At 34.4% G+C, this 13,895-nt stretch overlaps 1 long non-coding RNA gene across 1 annotated transcript; it reads left to right on the top strand.

Annotated features, from left to right (window-relative positions):
• The first annotated feature begins 4,486 nt into the window (after positions 1-4,486).
• On the top strand, positions 4,487-5,246 carry LOC143898569 (uncharacterized). The gene is made up of 2 exons (XR_013257256.1): positions 4,487-4,534; positions 4,912-5,246. It is a non-coding gene; the product is annotated as an uncharacterized LOC143898569 (long non-coding RNA).
• Positions 5,247-13,895: the final 8,649 nt, after the last annotated feature.

The following is a 13,895-nucleotide window of genomic DNA, read 5'->3' on the forward strand; positions in this document are numbered from 1 at the left end:
CTCGTTCCACTATTTTACGCATAAAAGTAGGTACAGTTATCAAAAAATGAATAGTTTACAAGATATTTTATATTTCATGTCAAAATATATGCCAGAATAAAATATAACATCTCGCAAAATATTGATTGTTTGATAACTGCTAGCTTACCTACTTTATGTGCCAAATAACTACAGGAATTATGTTATATAAAAAAGATCGTATAATTCCATTGAAAAAAAAACATAGGTTACTTTAAAATTTCAGGAAAAACGTGTGCCCATCAAGATATTTCCCTCGAAACAGAGTAAGTTTTACTTGAAACGGAGCAAGCAGCGCGATGCATTTTTCAAGTATTTGCGAGAAAGTATTGAAACTTCTCGTGCGACTGATGTACCGAGTACGCAACCGAGGTAGCCATGTAGCAAGCGTGGCGCAGCGACTGAGGTGACGGACTGAGACGTTGCAGGTTTCGCGTTCAAACCCTGCTTTTCCCAATTTTTTTTTTTTTTTTAATTAAATGTACATTAAAATGAATAATTAGGCAAGAATGTATAATAGAAAAATTATTATTTCATTATTGTTGATTTTATTTTCCAGCTTCAAAATGATACCAAGCCGAGCAGTGAGCAGCGAGCGAATTCATCGCGAATTTGTCGCAATGCTTGCCGTTCGCTGCGTGACAATTATTTTCCGGTGCGATATCATTGAAAACAGAAACAATTGTCACGTCGCGCACAATGGGATAAAATGCAAATCTAGCTGGACAAAATTAGAGAGAGAGAAAAAATCAATAATTTTAAATAAATCAAATAACATAGTAAAGTTTTATTTATACTTGTATAAAACCAAGTTTTTTAAATAAAAATAAACAGTTTATTTAAAAAAATAAACTACATATTAATGATTAACATATTTATAATGACATATTTATAATAACACATATTTTTGATAACACATATAACACATTAATAACACATTTTTAATAACCAACATACTTATTGTAGCGTATACAACGAAAAATACAAAAACTATTATAACTATTATATAACTCAATATAAAAAAATTATTTATTTTTCTTCTTCTTTTTCTTCTTCATAAACTTCTTCGGGTTTAATTACTAAAAGTGGCAGCACATCTATGGGTAATTCTTTATTCTTTATATATTTTGATGAACGAATGTTTGATATAACGGGATCAGACATTTGCAACATAGTTTGTATTAAATCTAAGGTTGTATTAATTCTTGAATTTTTACGAGTATGTCGTTCTCTTACTCGTCGATATAATTTATTACTCGTTTCTTGAGCTTCTTCTGACATTATACCAATTGGTAAAATTACAGACGTAGCTGCTGCAGCACCGTGGATTAAAATTTTATGTACACTTACAGGCATTCGGTACCAATTGTACATTTTTACATATAATTTTGCAGTTTCTTTTGTAAATTTATTAAATAAGTCGGTATTCAACTAATAACCACTGGATAAAGCCGTTAATATAATGTAAAATCTTCAAATTAAATTTTCGTCGACTCCGGTAATCTCTGCAGTTTTTTTATAATTTAAAAAAAAAATACGGCCCACGTTTCCTGTATTTGAAGTACCTTTGCCTTGCACAACCTTGTCAACTTTAATACCCAATGCCTTATATAATTTTTTATGAATATTTTTTCGTCGCTTATTAATATCAGAAAGTGCCTCCTGACTAGCATTCCTAATTGTAGGCATTTTAAGATTTAATTTGTATAAAATGTGCAAGATACATTCTAAAAATTTTATCCACGCGTGCATGGTCGTAAGCCCATACTTTAAATTTTCCTCAATTACAGATAAATGTGAAACATTATTTAAATCGTTCATGCCTTTCGGCTTGCATTTACAAATGTAACAAGTTTGAAGTGAAATTTTTGTTAAAGCACTAATAGCTTTACCATCCAACATAGTTAAGTGCATACTAAATGAACACGATACGCTGTCATTAATGTTTATTAGTTGTAAGCAGTCAATTTCATTTTGCACTTTTCGTACTTCCTCTTGAATGAGTATTGCTGTCTCCTTTTTATATAAAATTTTGATGGGTCGACACCAGTGTGTAGATGATGGTCGAGAATTGTGCCATAATATTATTGGTATATTAACATCATCATCAGAATATCCAATCAAACGTAATGGCACAAATGATAGGAGAAATAAATTTGAGTTGCTAAATGTGTTTTCAGACTTTTCATTTTCGCTATTATCACTTTCATTTCTACTGTTATCGCATTCGTCATTACTGCTATCTTCTAATGTGTGAGGTTTTTGCATATATTCGGAATGGCCAGAACTACCGTCACAGCCCCATTTTGAAATTAACTGTATTTTTTAAATTAATAATGGAATAGTGATTAATTTAGTTAACCGTTTAACTGTGTGATTTAATACATTTTGTAAAGGAATATAAGCACCTAAGAATAAATTCAATTCAATTATAGTCATTTAAAGATTAAAAAGGTATTAATTTAGTATATCAATAACCATTATTATGTACCTTTATCAGTAACAATGATGCCATCAGGATAACATTCCTGTTTTGCTTGTTTAAGTTTCTCGTATGACGGATATATGTTGGCATTACGTATTTTTGCTCCTAATCTGGTTTGGATATATGCATCTCGCGACATATCAGTATTTAATATGAAAGCCAAAGCTTCATCGGGTGTATAAGAGGTAATACAAACTCTATCTGATTGCGATTTCTGAATTATTTGTCGAAATTTTATTGGTTGAGATGGTGAACGTTCATCAGTGCATTGTGACAAAAGATCAGCTGCAGCTCTTTTTCCTTCATCATACAATGATACTTTTGCCGCAAAAATAATTTCTTCCGTTGACATATTATTTTTCAATTCTTTAACTCTTCGTCGTTTAGTCTTATTACTAGCGTTTGCAAAATTTTTCTTCGGCCGACCACCAGCTTTATTTATTGATTATTGAGACTTTTTTTCTGAATTACATTGAACTTTGTATTATAAAAAAATATTTACTACAAATAATAAATTAGATTTTTTAAATCAACATTGATTTGCGTACCTTGCAATTCTGATAATGAAAAAGGAGCATCCAACCAAGTTGCGTACTTTTGTAAAAATTTAGATTGTATTCTTCTTACACCTGTGGCTTTCCATTTTGAAGATAAATGTGAACAAAAATTAGAAATTTTTAATTGTAAAATTTCTTCAAATTTAGCAGTAGTTTGGAATTTGTCATCTTCCAGTAACTTATTTTTTATATAATTAAATAAAGATTCTTTCGATGCTTTTTATTTGAAAACGATAAAGATTGATTTTTTTTAAAAATTATATAAATCTCGATTTTTTAATACAGGAAATGCCATACTTAAACAGATTTTTTAATCTGAAATAAATTATAATTATTACAATTCAATATTAATTATTATAATTCAATTTTTATACCTAATTACACAGGCACACAAAAAAAGTGGGTTGGCCTGTATACCAAAGTAGTATATTTCTATGTATTTTGACCCGCTGAATCCGAATCCGAAGTCAAAATTGTCAGTAGCACATCATTTTATACGGTGCTTAAAATATATACTACAAAGAATCTAATTATGGTTTGATTTCTTTGGATGAAGCCGGATGAAGCTTTTTATACTCAATAATATATGCTAATTACACAATAAAAAGTAATATTTACTTTTTATTAAATTTCTTTGTACATGCAAAAATTAAAATAAAACACATAACGTAAACTGAAAGAACGTAATTCAACCTTTTAAACGAACACAAAAAAATTTCAATTTTATTGCAGTAATATATTTTTATAATTATGTAAAGACATAAAATAATTTTCCAGTAACTAATTGCTCTAAAAAACTGTTATTATGAGATTTGTTATAACAATATCAGAATATTTTACCGGCCTTATCATGATAGAATCTGCATTATACAAGTATAAATAAGACTTTACTATGCTATTTGATTTATTTAAAAATATTGATTTTTTTTTAGTTTTGTCCAGCTAGATTTGCATTTCACGCGTCGTTCGTCAAGCGAGCCGGCTATAGCAGCTCGGCGAGCAGCAAAAATGCAGCGCGAGAGAGACAGAATATGGATGTCCTTTTCTAAGCGCGATTCGTTTGTTTTCCGTCGCAAGGATAGACCGAACTCAGCGAAGTAAAAAAAACATGCGATAGAAAAAGTTTCACGTGATCGAGACCCCCCGACCCCCGAGCAGCTCGGGCAGCTCCTCAGTCTCATAATGCCAGTGCCAAGTGCCACGTGCCAGTGCTCGCAGCAGCTCGCGGTTAGATTATTATAGAATTGAAAATTACACGACGGTCCCGCGGAATCCTGCGTCATGAGTGACCGGTCGGCCGGGTGGGCTCGTCGCGAGGCACGGCGTGCGAGAGAGAGAGAGAGAGAGAGAGAGAGAGAAAGAGAGAGAGAAAGAGAGAGCAGCCGCGACGATGGCCGTCGGGAACGTGAAATTCGTTTCTCGGGGACTCTTGGTGCCGCGGATATGGACAATTCACGGCGGACATATCGTAAATGTAAGTATTACATTTATATTATACATTTATAATATATGTATAATTTATATATACATATATTATAAATGCAGGGTTGGGAAGTAACGCGTTACTTGTAACGTCGTGACCATTACCGTTATAGAAAAACGTCATGTCAAAATCGTTACTATAAAAAGATAACGGTAATGGTAACGGCGTTACAAGTAACGCGTTACTTACAGTTAGTACTGTTTTATGAACAGATATACTACCACTACCGTGAAACGAACGCTTCGAAATATAATATAGAGGCACGTGGCTCACGAATGTATATCTTTGTAAAGAACGGTGCTGATTGGATAAACTTTATTTATATATAATTTATTAGAAATTTAGTAATTTTATTTTTTTTATTTCAGCCAAAAGTGAGGGAGGTGTGGCGAGCAAGCTGCCGCCACCGACCCCATCGACGACGACAGCAACGGCGGTAATGCCGCCGCCGCCTCCGCCTCCGCCTCCGCCATCGACGACGACAGCAAAGGCGATAATTCAGCTTCCGCCATCGACACCGATGCCACCGACGATGATGACACCAAGGAGGATGACGCCGCCGTCTCTGGCACCGAGCCACCGACGATGACGACAGCAAGGGGGATGACGCCGCCGTCTCTGGCACCGATGCCACCGACGATGACGACAGCGTCGATAGCGACGGAAGTTATACCGCCGCCGCCACCGACACCGCCATCGCTACCACAAAGTGAGGAGAGAGAGAGAGAGAGAGAGAGAGAGAGAGAGAGAGAGAGAGAGAGAGCGCAATGCGTAAGGTAAGTAAAGTAAGGGCCGCTACAGCAATGTAGCGAGCGTGCATGCGTGCGTGCGTGTGTGTGTGTAGGTGCGCGCTCGTCCCTTTCGCTCGTCCGTCCGTCCGTCCATTCGTTTGTTCGCTCACTCACACGTGCACGTACGTATGCACATACGCATACACGCACACACACACGCACACACGCGTATATTTTATTATTTTATATTACATACATATACATATATATAAACAGCACGGACGGACAGACAGACGGACGGACGAGCAAAGGGACGGATGAATTAACGGACAGACGAAAAGACGAGCAAAGAGAATTTTTACATTTATTTATTTATCCGTTCGTTTCTTTGCTCGCCTTTCGTCTGTCTGTTATTCATCCGTCCCTTCGCTCGTCCGTCCGTCTGTCTGTCCGTCCGTGCTGTTTATATATATATATAAATATATATATCTATGTCAGAAGGCAGTTTTGACGACAATGTCTGTACTCTGCATACATCCAACTGTACTCACCTCCAGATTACTATGCATAAACCATTTTATATACGTCTTCGTAGTTTTTAGTTAAAATAATAATAAGCACAAAGTGGTAGTTTCGACGACATCTTTTGTCTATTGGCAGTTTAAAAAAAATATATAAAGGCAGTTTTGACACCTAGATACATATTAAAAAGCTGTATAAAAGCAGTTTTGACGACTGTTGTCAAAACTTCCTTTACACGTTTTACATTTGTTGTCAAAACTGCCTTTATATCCATTTTATGTACACTGATGTCAAAACTGCCAATTGATAAAAGATATCGTCAAATTGTCATTTATCACACAATTTGAGACATAATTAGTAATGCAAGTTAATCATACAATCAAATGCAAAAACTAAAAAATAAAAATAGTTAAAAATGTACAATATACATGAATATGTCGAAAGACAGTTTTGGCAAATTTTCTTACTTAAAATACTAATACATATTATGTGAACATTCAGATGTACTGACCTCGAGGCTAATATGTATAAAATTATTTATTCCTTGTAATTTTTAAGTAAAATGGAAATAAGCATAAAATGGCAGTTTCCACGAAATTTCTTAACTATTAGCAGGTTCGACCGCAGTGTATATAAAAAATATATATACAGGCAGTTTGACACAAAGTAAAACAACAATTTATAAAGGCAGAAAGTGAGAGAGTTTTGCCGACTACATTTTGCTTTACTTTCTGACTAGATATTAATTTAAAGTATAAAATTTCTCAGAATTCTTGTTGTTTCTTAAGCCTCGTGTCCAGCATGCTAGAAATCGTTTCAAGAGAAAGAATTAACAAATCACATTTGAACAATTCCTATTAATTGGTCAATTCTTTCTCCGTTCGGAATATCGGAATTATTGCTAACATCGTAGACACAAGGTTTTAGGGATGTTCTCTTTCACATTTCGAAAGCAACACTCCGCGAGAATTTTTGAGGTGGTCTTCGCTTTCGATTTAAAAGTAAGTACAGTGAGAATCTTACTCTTTTCGCTCATGTTCAGAATGCAACGCCGCCGCGAGAATCTTAAGTCTTGTGTGCAATATGCTAGAAATCGCTTCGAGATCTCGGACGAAAGAATAATTAATACATTTGAACAATTACCAATGCGGTTGATCAATTCCTTCTCCGTTCGGGATCTCGAAGCGATTTCTAGTACCATAGTCACAAGGCTTTAAAGATGTTCGCTTTCATTTTAAAAGCAACACGTTGTGAGACTAATCGTGAATCTAAAGCCTTGTGTCCACGACTTGTGTTAAAAATCGTTCCGAGATCTCGTATAGAGAGGGAATTGATCAATCGCATTTCAACAATTTGGCCTATTGATCAATGCGATTGACTACTTCTTTCTCCGTCCGAGAGCTCGGAGCGATTTCTAGTTACGTGGACACAGGGCTTTAGATGTTTTCGCTAAAGACAGTTTTGACGACAGTTTTTGTACCATGTAGTGTCATAATAGCCTCGATGTAAATACATTCGAGTGTACTAGCATCGGGACTATAATACGTAAACTTATTTGTAATTTACAAATGAAACAGAAATAATTAAAAAAATTTATGTTTCAACGACATCTCTTACCTATTGGCAGATTCGACCACAGCGACGTATCAGTTTATAAAAAATTTATAAAGGCAGAGAGAGAGAGAGAGAGAGAGAGAAATTTGATTACTGTAACGCAAACTTTGTAATGCCCGTTCTAGACCCGAGGATGATCCTACTTGTGGCTCTAGTGTAGACGGGTAAAAATCTATACTTTATGTATAGTTTATGTCACGTACACTATAAAAAGGAGGATGAGCCACAATTAGGATCATCCTTAGATCTAGATCGGGCATTACAAAGTTTGCTTTACATTAGTCAAATCTCTCTCTCTCACTCTCTGCCTTTATAAATTTTTTTATAAACTGATACGTCAAAACTGCCTTTATATATATTTTTTATACACGCTGTATATAAAAATCTGCCAATAGATAAGAGATATTGTTGAAACTGCCATTTTTTTATTATTTATATTTTATTTAAAAATTACAAAGAAGTAAATAAGTTTACACATTATAGCTCGAGGCTAGTACACTCGAATGTATTTATATCGAGGCTACTATGGGAGCTTTCCAGCAAGCGACACAAGTCGGCACAAGTGTCGTTCTGTCTTTCTTCGCATTCAATGAATAACAAAGACGGAACGACACTTGTGTCAACTTGTGTCGCTTGCTGGAAAGCTCCCAATGACACTGCATGGTGCAAAAACTGTCGTCAAAGTTTGAAAAAACATGGCGGAATCAACGCAGTGAGAAATGACAGGTCGGAATAGACGACTATGTCGTCTAATAATTGTTTAAAGCTTCTTGCACAATAGGCGATAGCGATAGCGATAGCGACAGTGACAGCGACAAGGTTGCCGACAAAGCTATACCTTTGTCGGCAACCTTATTGTCGCTATCACTATCGCTATCGCCTATTGTGCAAGGAGCTTAATAGTCGTCTAATAGTCGCTAATAATTGTCTTTCCGACCTGTTATTTCTCACTGAAAATAGAAATTGTTGTGGGAAACAGAATAATTAGGCTGAGTTTCCACTGAACGCGTCGTTTGTCGTTAACCAATCTAAACATCCCGTCACAAAAAATGTAATAAAATAAGATGTTTTGATTGGTTGCGACGAATGATGCGACGCGTGAAGCGCTCAGTGGAAACTCAGTCTAATTATTCTGCTTCCCACAACAATTTCTATTCCTAGTGAGAAATAATGCTGGGTCTACAATGCGAGTCGCAAGAATTGACCAATCACAGTCGAATTTGAGGAAAATAATCTGTGATTGGTCAATTCTTGCGATTCACGACTTTGCGACTCGCATTGTAGACCCAGTATAACAGGTCGGAAAGACGGTTATTAAGGACTATTTGGTATGCGTTCGGTATGCGTATCAAGTATTATATCCATATCAAATCTGTATCAAATCTCGAGTTATACCGGTGTAAACAGAGACTTTATACGGATTTGATACAAATATAGTACTTGATACGCGAACCAAACAGGTCGGTGTAAACTAGGCCATACAAATTAAAGTTAAACATAATTAATAAAACCGCATAGCATAAGACCGCTGGACCAATGAGTATCTTATGTAAATTAATATGGCAACTTTATGAGGGTGCTCATTGGTCCAGCAGACTTATATAAGCTATGCTTATGTTACGTTATGCATTTTGTGTGTTAAGACCATCGCACACAAAATTGCATAGGCTGTATAAGCATAACATAAGACCGCTGGACCAATAAGCATCTTATGTAAATCAATGTGGCGACTTTATGCTGGATGCTAATTGGTTTAGCGGTCTTATGCTACGCTTATGCTAAGCTATGCATTTTGTATGCGATGGCCTTAAAGGTCTCCAGACACACTTTTCCGTAACAGTAACAGTAAGGTTTCGACCAATCTTACATAATGCCATAGTTTTTTTTAGTTAATTATTGTTTTTGCAAACTTGAACACAAATTTAAGCTGCGGTCCACTTGACGCTACAAATGCTTCGAAGCATTCTTCTTCTCTTTTCTTTCAATGAAGAAAGAAGGAGAAGAAGAGCATTTGTAGCGTCAAGTGGACCGCAGGTTTAAATTCTTCGTATTTTGTTTAGATAAAAAGCTATAATTTGCTGTCAATTCGATTACACGTTACGAGACTCTGATAGCGAAGATACTTGAAGATAAAATCTCGCTAAAAGAGGCCCGTTTTATCGATATCTACGAATTGCCGCAACATTAAATTTTACGACGTTTCAGATTCGTAACCTCTCAATAATGAGCACATGAATGTAAAAGCATTTTCCTTTATGCACTCTATTCAACGAGCACAGTATTTACAGAAATATACATACGTTACAACACTTATTAGCGTTTACTGACACAACGTAGCTGTTTTACGTTAAAAGATAACACTGACCGCTGTTACACGGCGCCGTTAATCGGGTTTAATAACATCAATAGTTCTTAAACTAGCCAATCACATTTTTTCTTCAGAAGAAGGAAATAGCTGTGATTTGCCAGCCTAAGAACTACCGATGTTATTAAACCCGACGTGTAAGCTTGTTAAGTTTTACATTTACATATAATTATATTTATATAAAATATTTAAAAAATTTTTCAATGAGTAAAGTAACTTGTTTCATAGTTCGTGGTCAAGATTACAGGTTATGTTAAATGTTTACGAATGCTAGGAAGCAGGTTTCGATCAATCGCGTTGCTTGATTTGATCTGTTATGCTAGGTCTACAATGCGAGTCGTAAAGTCGTGAGTCGTAAGAATTGACTAATCACAGTCGATTATTCTCCTCAAAGTCGTAAGTCGCAAGAATTGAACAATCACAGTTCATTATTCTCCTTGTGGTGGAAGAATAATGAACTGTGATTGGCCAATTCTTAGGACTTACGACTTACAACATCCATTGTAGACCGGGCTTTAGGGTAAAATTTCATGGGCAGTAAAAAGAAGCAGCAGATCGTATTGATTGGCTACAAAATAGAGAAGTTTTCGAATTTCTAGAACTTCTCTATTTTATAGTCAATCAGCACGATCTGCTGTTTTTCACTGCCCATGAAATTTCACCTTTAAGCTCCTTGCACATGGGCGATAAACAGCGATAGCGATAACGACAGCGACGCAACAAGGTTGCCGCAAAGCTATACCCTTTATCGCAAAGAAAATTCGTGCCGAAACGAAATTCTCTCATTTACCATCGGCACGTTGCGACATCCGACTCCACCTACGACGTTGTAGACCAAGAGGTCCGGTCTACATCAATCGTCCTGTCGGAATACTATTTCGTTGCGCATTCGCACAGTCCGATTTTTACGTGTCGACTGTCCAAGTTGGCCGAGCTCTTTGTCGACTCGAAAAAAAATCAACTCATCTTTTTCGTCGGTTTCGGGGGGGGTTTTTCGTTTTCGGCGAATCAAGCAACGCGATATCAAAACCTGCTCACCGGCATTCGTAAACTTGGCGCTTCAGCAGATACAACTGTTAAGTTCGTCTTATCAACACCTCTGCGTTGATTGTTGGTTTCTAAAAGAAGAGCCATCACGCAGAGATAAGACGAACTCAACAGTTGTGTCTGCTGAACGCGGCCATTGGCCTAATACAACAGACACAACTGTTGAATGTCGTCAACACGCTACGTTGATTTGCTCGGTCTAAAAGTAAGAGCCAATCACGTTTGATCGCTACTAAGCGGTTTGTTCTGTTGAACGCACCCATTTAACATAATCTGTAATCTTGACCACGGGCTACAAAACAGAGATTACTTCACTCCCTAAAAAATTTTTTAAATATTTTATATAAATATAATTATTTGTAAATATAAAACCTAACAAGCAGTATTCTTTTAACATGAAACAGCTACGTTGTGTCAGTAAGTCAGTAAACGTTAATAAGTGTTGTAACGTATGTATATTTCTGTGAATACTGTGCTTGTTGTATGAAGTGCATAAAGAAAAATGCTTTTACATTTATGTGCTCATTATTAAAGGCCATTGCACGTAATAAAGTTTTAGTTTTAATCGTAAAGCCGTAAGAAAATAGATCAATCATATTCTTCAAGCGCGAGGAGAATAATCGACTGTGATTGGTCTATTTTCTTACGGCTTTACGATTATGACTAAAACTTTGTTATGTGCAATGGCCTTAAGTGCTGGTCTACAACCTTCCTTTAAAGGGTATTTAAGCTCTAAGCAGTAAGAAATTGACCAATCACAGTCGAATATTTTCCTCAAATTCCATTGCCATTGGTCAATTTCTTACGGCTTAGAGTTTAAATATCTTTTAAAACAAGGTTGTAGACCAGCACTAAATAGGTTAGGAACGTCGTAAAATTTAATGTTGCGACAATTCGTAGATATCGATGTACATGAAACGGGCCTCTTTTAAGCGAGATTTTTTCTTTAAGTATCATCGCTATCAGAGTCTCGTAACGTGTAATCGAATTGACAGCAAATTATAGCTTTTCTCCAGACAAAATACGAAAAATTTAAATTTGTGTTCAAGATTGTACAAACAATGATTAAATAAAAAAACTATAGCATTATGTAAGGTTAGAAAATCTGTCATCGTATTATGTAAATATTAATTATTTACGCACACCAAGCGAGAATCAAATTTATATAACAATACGTGTCATAAAATCATTTGTTATGACATAATTCCTTATCTCACATTGTCCACATTTCAGTAACTTATTATTTTTTTTTACAGTCTCAAACCGATAATAAAATTTTGAAATATTTATTTTTTTTAGACAAAGTAGTGGTGTTAACTGAGTGTACTTTCGACAAAATAAGAGATATGTTGCTCATCTTAATAATTTGACGTAAATTACTCTTCTTCATATATGTATAATAAAATACATTATGTTGTGTATAAGTGTTGCTTACTGCATTCACGGGATGCAGTATAATATATTATCTATATCGTGGTATTTAAATAATATATGTGTCGCGCATGTTATCAGCATACTTTACAACAACTAACTTGTTAATAAAATTTGATAAAATTAAGCTTACACTTTTTAATGTCTATAGTATACATATAATTGCTTTCCGATAAAGACATGTTAAAAAATATATTTCACTCCAACTTGTATATACATATTTACTCCGATTCGTATATGTCTGCAATAGAACACAAATGACATTCAACAAATATTCTTTCAGGATAAAGGACTAGTTTTTTAAAACATCTAAAAGGCTACACGGATATACGTGGATACTCTCATAACATTCTACAGGATTCTAATACAGGATATAATTACGAATTCTAAATTAAAAATCTTGTGCATTATAAATGCACTCTCTTCTGAGGCGTGGAAACATTTGGTGGCTTGCTTTGCAAATTACTATGGATGTACAGAATGTGTTACTCACAGCTTCTTCAAATATGAAATTGGTATTCAATAATCTCAATTATAAAAGCATTACGTTAGAATTGCTTACACAGATTAATTTTAATATTAATGTCATCAAAACTATAGTATATATACTTTATTAAGATTTACTAAATAGCAAATAATCTTCAGATTAAAAGTTGGCTTGGGCTTGTTACACATAGATCATCTCTTTTACAACTGATTGCATACTTTTTCTATTATAAGATGTTTTAGATGCAGCAAAATACACATGCTCAAAATAGTAATGTACCTGATTACATATAAATGGAATTTAAAAGGCAAAAATTTATAATTAGCTTAATATACATATAAATGTATTTGTAAAGACAATTCAGTTGATAGGAATTGTATATTATTATACTTTATAAGTAATTTGTAATACAGTTAATTCAGTATGTAGCTTTTTAGTATTTATATAAAATTATTCAATTTTTTTATACGTGCATGGACCGAATAAGCAACATAAACATACATTCAATCTTCTTTTATGCATATTGACAGTATAGAATCATTGACTTCTTCAATTGACAACAGAAATTTGTTAATAAACATTTATGATTTCATTCTATATAATTCACCTTATTGTTCTCCACTATTGGAATTGTGTGATATGTGACAAATCATCAACGTATATTTTTAATTTAAATTTCTGTGTAAACTAAAAAAGCAATGATTCTGTACTGTCATTGGTAGGTATTTATAGTTAGATCTTATATTTAAGACCGTCTCTTAAGCACAATCTTAAGATGTTATAAACCAATCAAAAGCGTATTAGCATCTTAAGACGTTATTTAAAATGGTCTTAAGATAAGAGAAAACTATAAATACGAACCTATGTATCATAGAAGATTAATTAAATGTTTATGTTGCTATTTAGTTCACATATGTATCAGAAAATACATAGTATTTAATATAAACATCCAAAATGCTACATTATTTGCATCACAAGTAAATTACTTAAAAAGTATGATAATATTTAACTCTTATTTGCTCTATCGTTTTTTCAAATACCTTTACATGTATATTAAAGCTGATAACGGAGTTTGGTCTTTAAATTCCATGTCTATAAGTGATCAGGTATATTACTATTTTGAGTATGTGTTATTTTCTGCATCTAAATACATCT

Source organism: Temnothorax americanus, unplaced genomic scaffold (genome assembly GCF_048541705.1).
Source record: "Temnothorax americanus isolate GAGA-0224 unplaced genomic scaffold, ASM4854170v1 Scaffold238, whole genome shotgun sequence".
Classification (NCBI taxonomy): domain Eukaryota; kingdom Metazoa; phylum Arthropoda; class Insecta; order Hymenoptera; family Formicidae; genus Temnothorax; species Temnothorax americanus.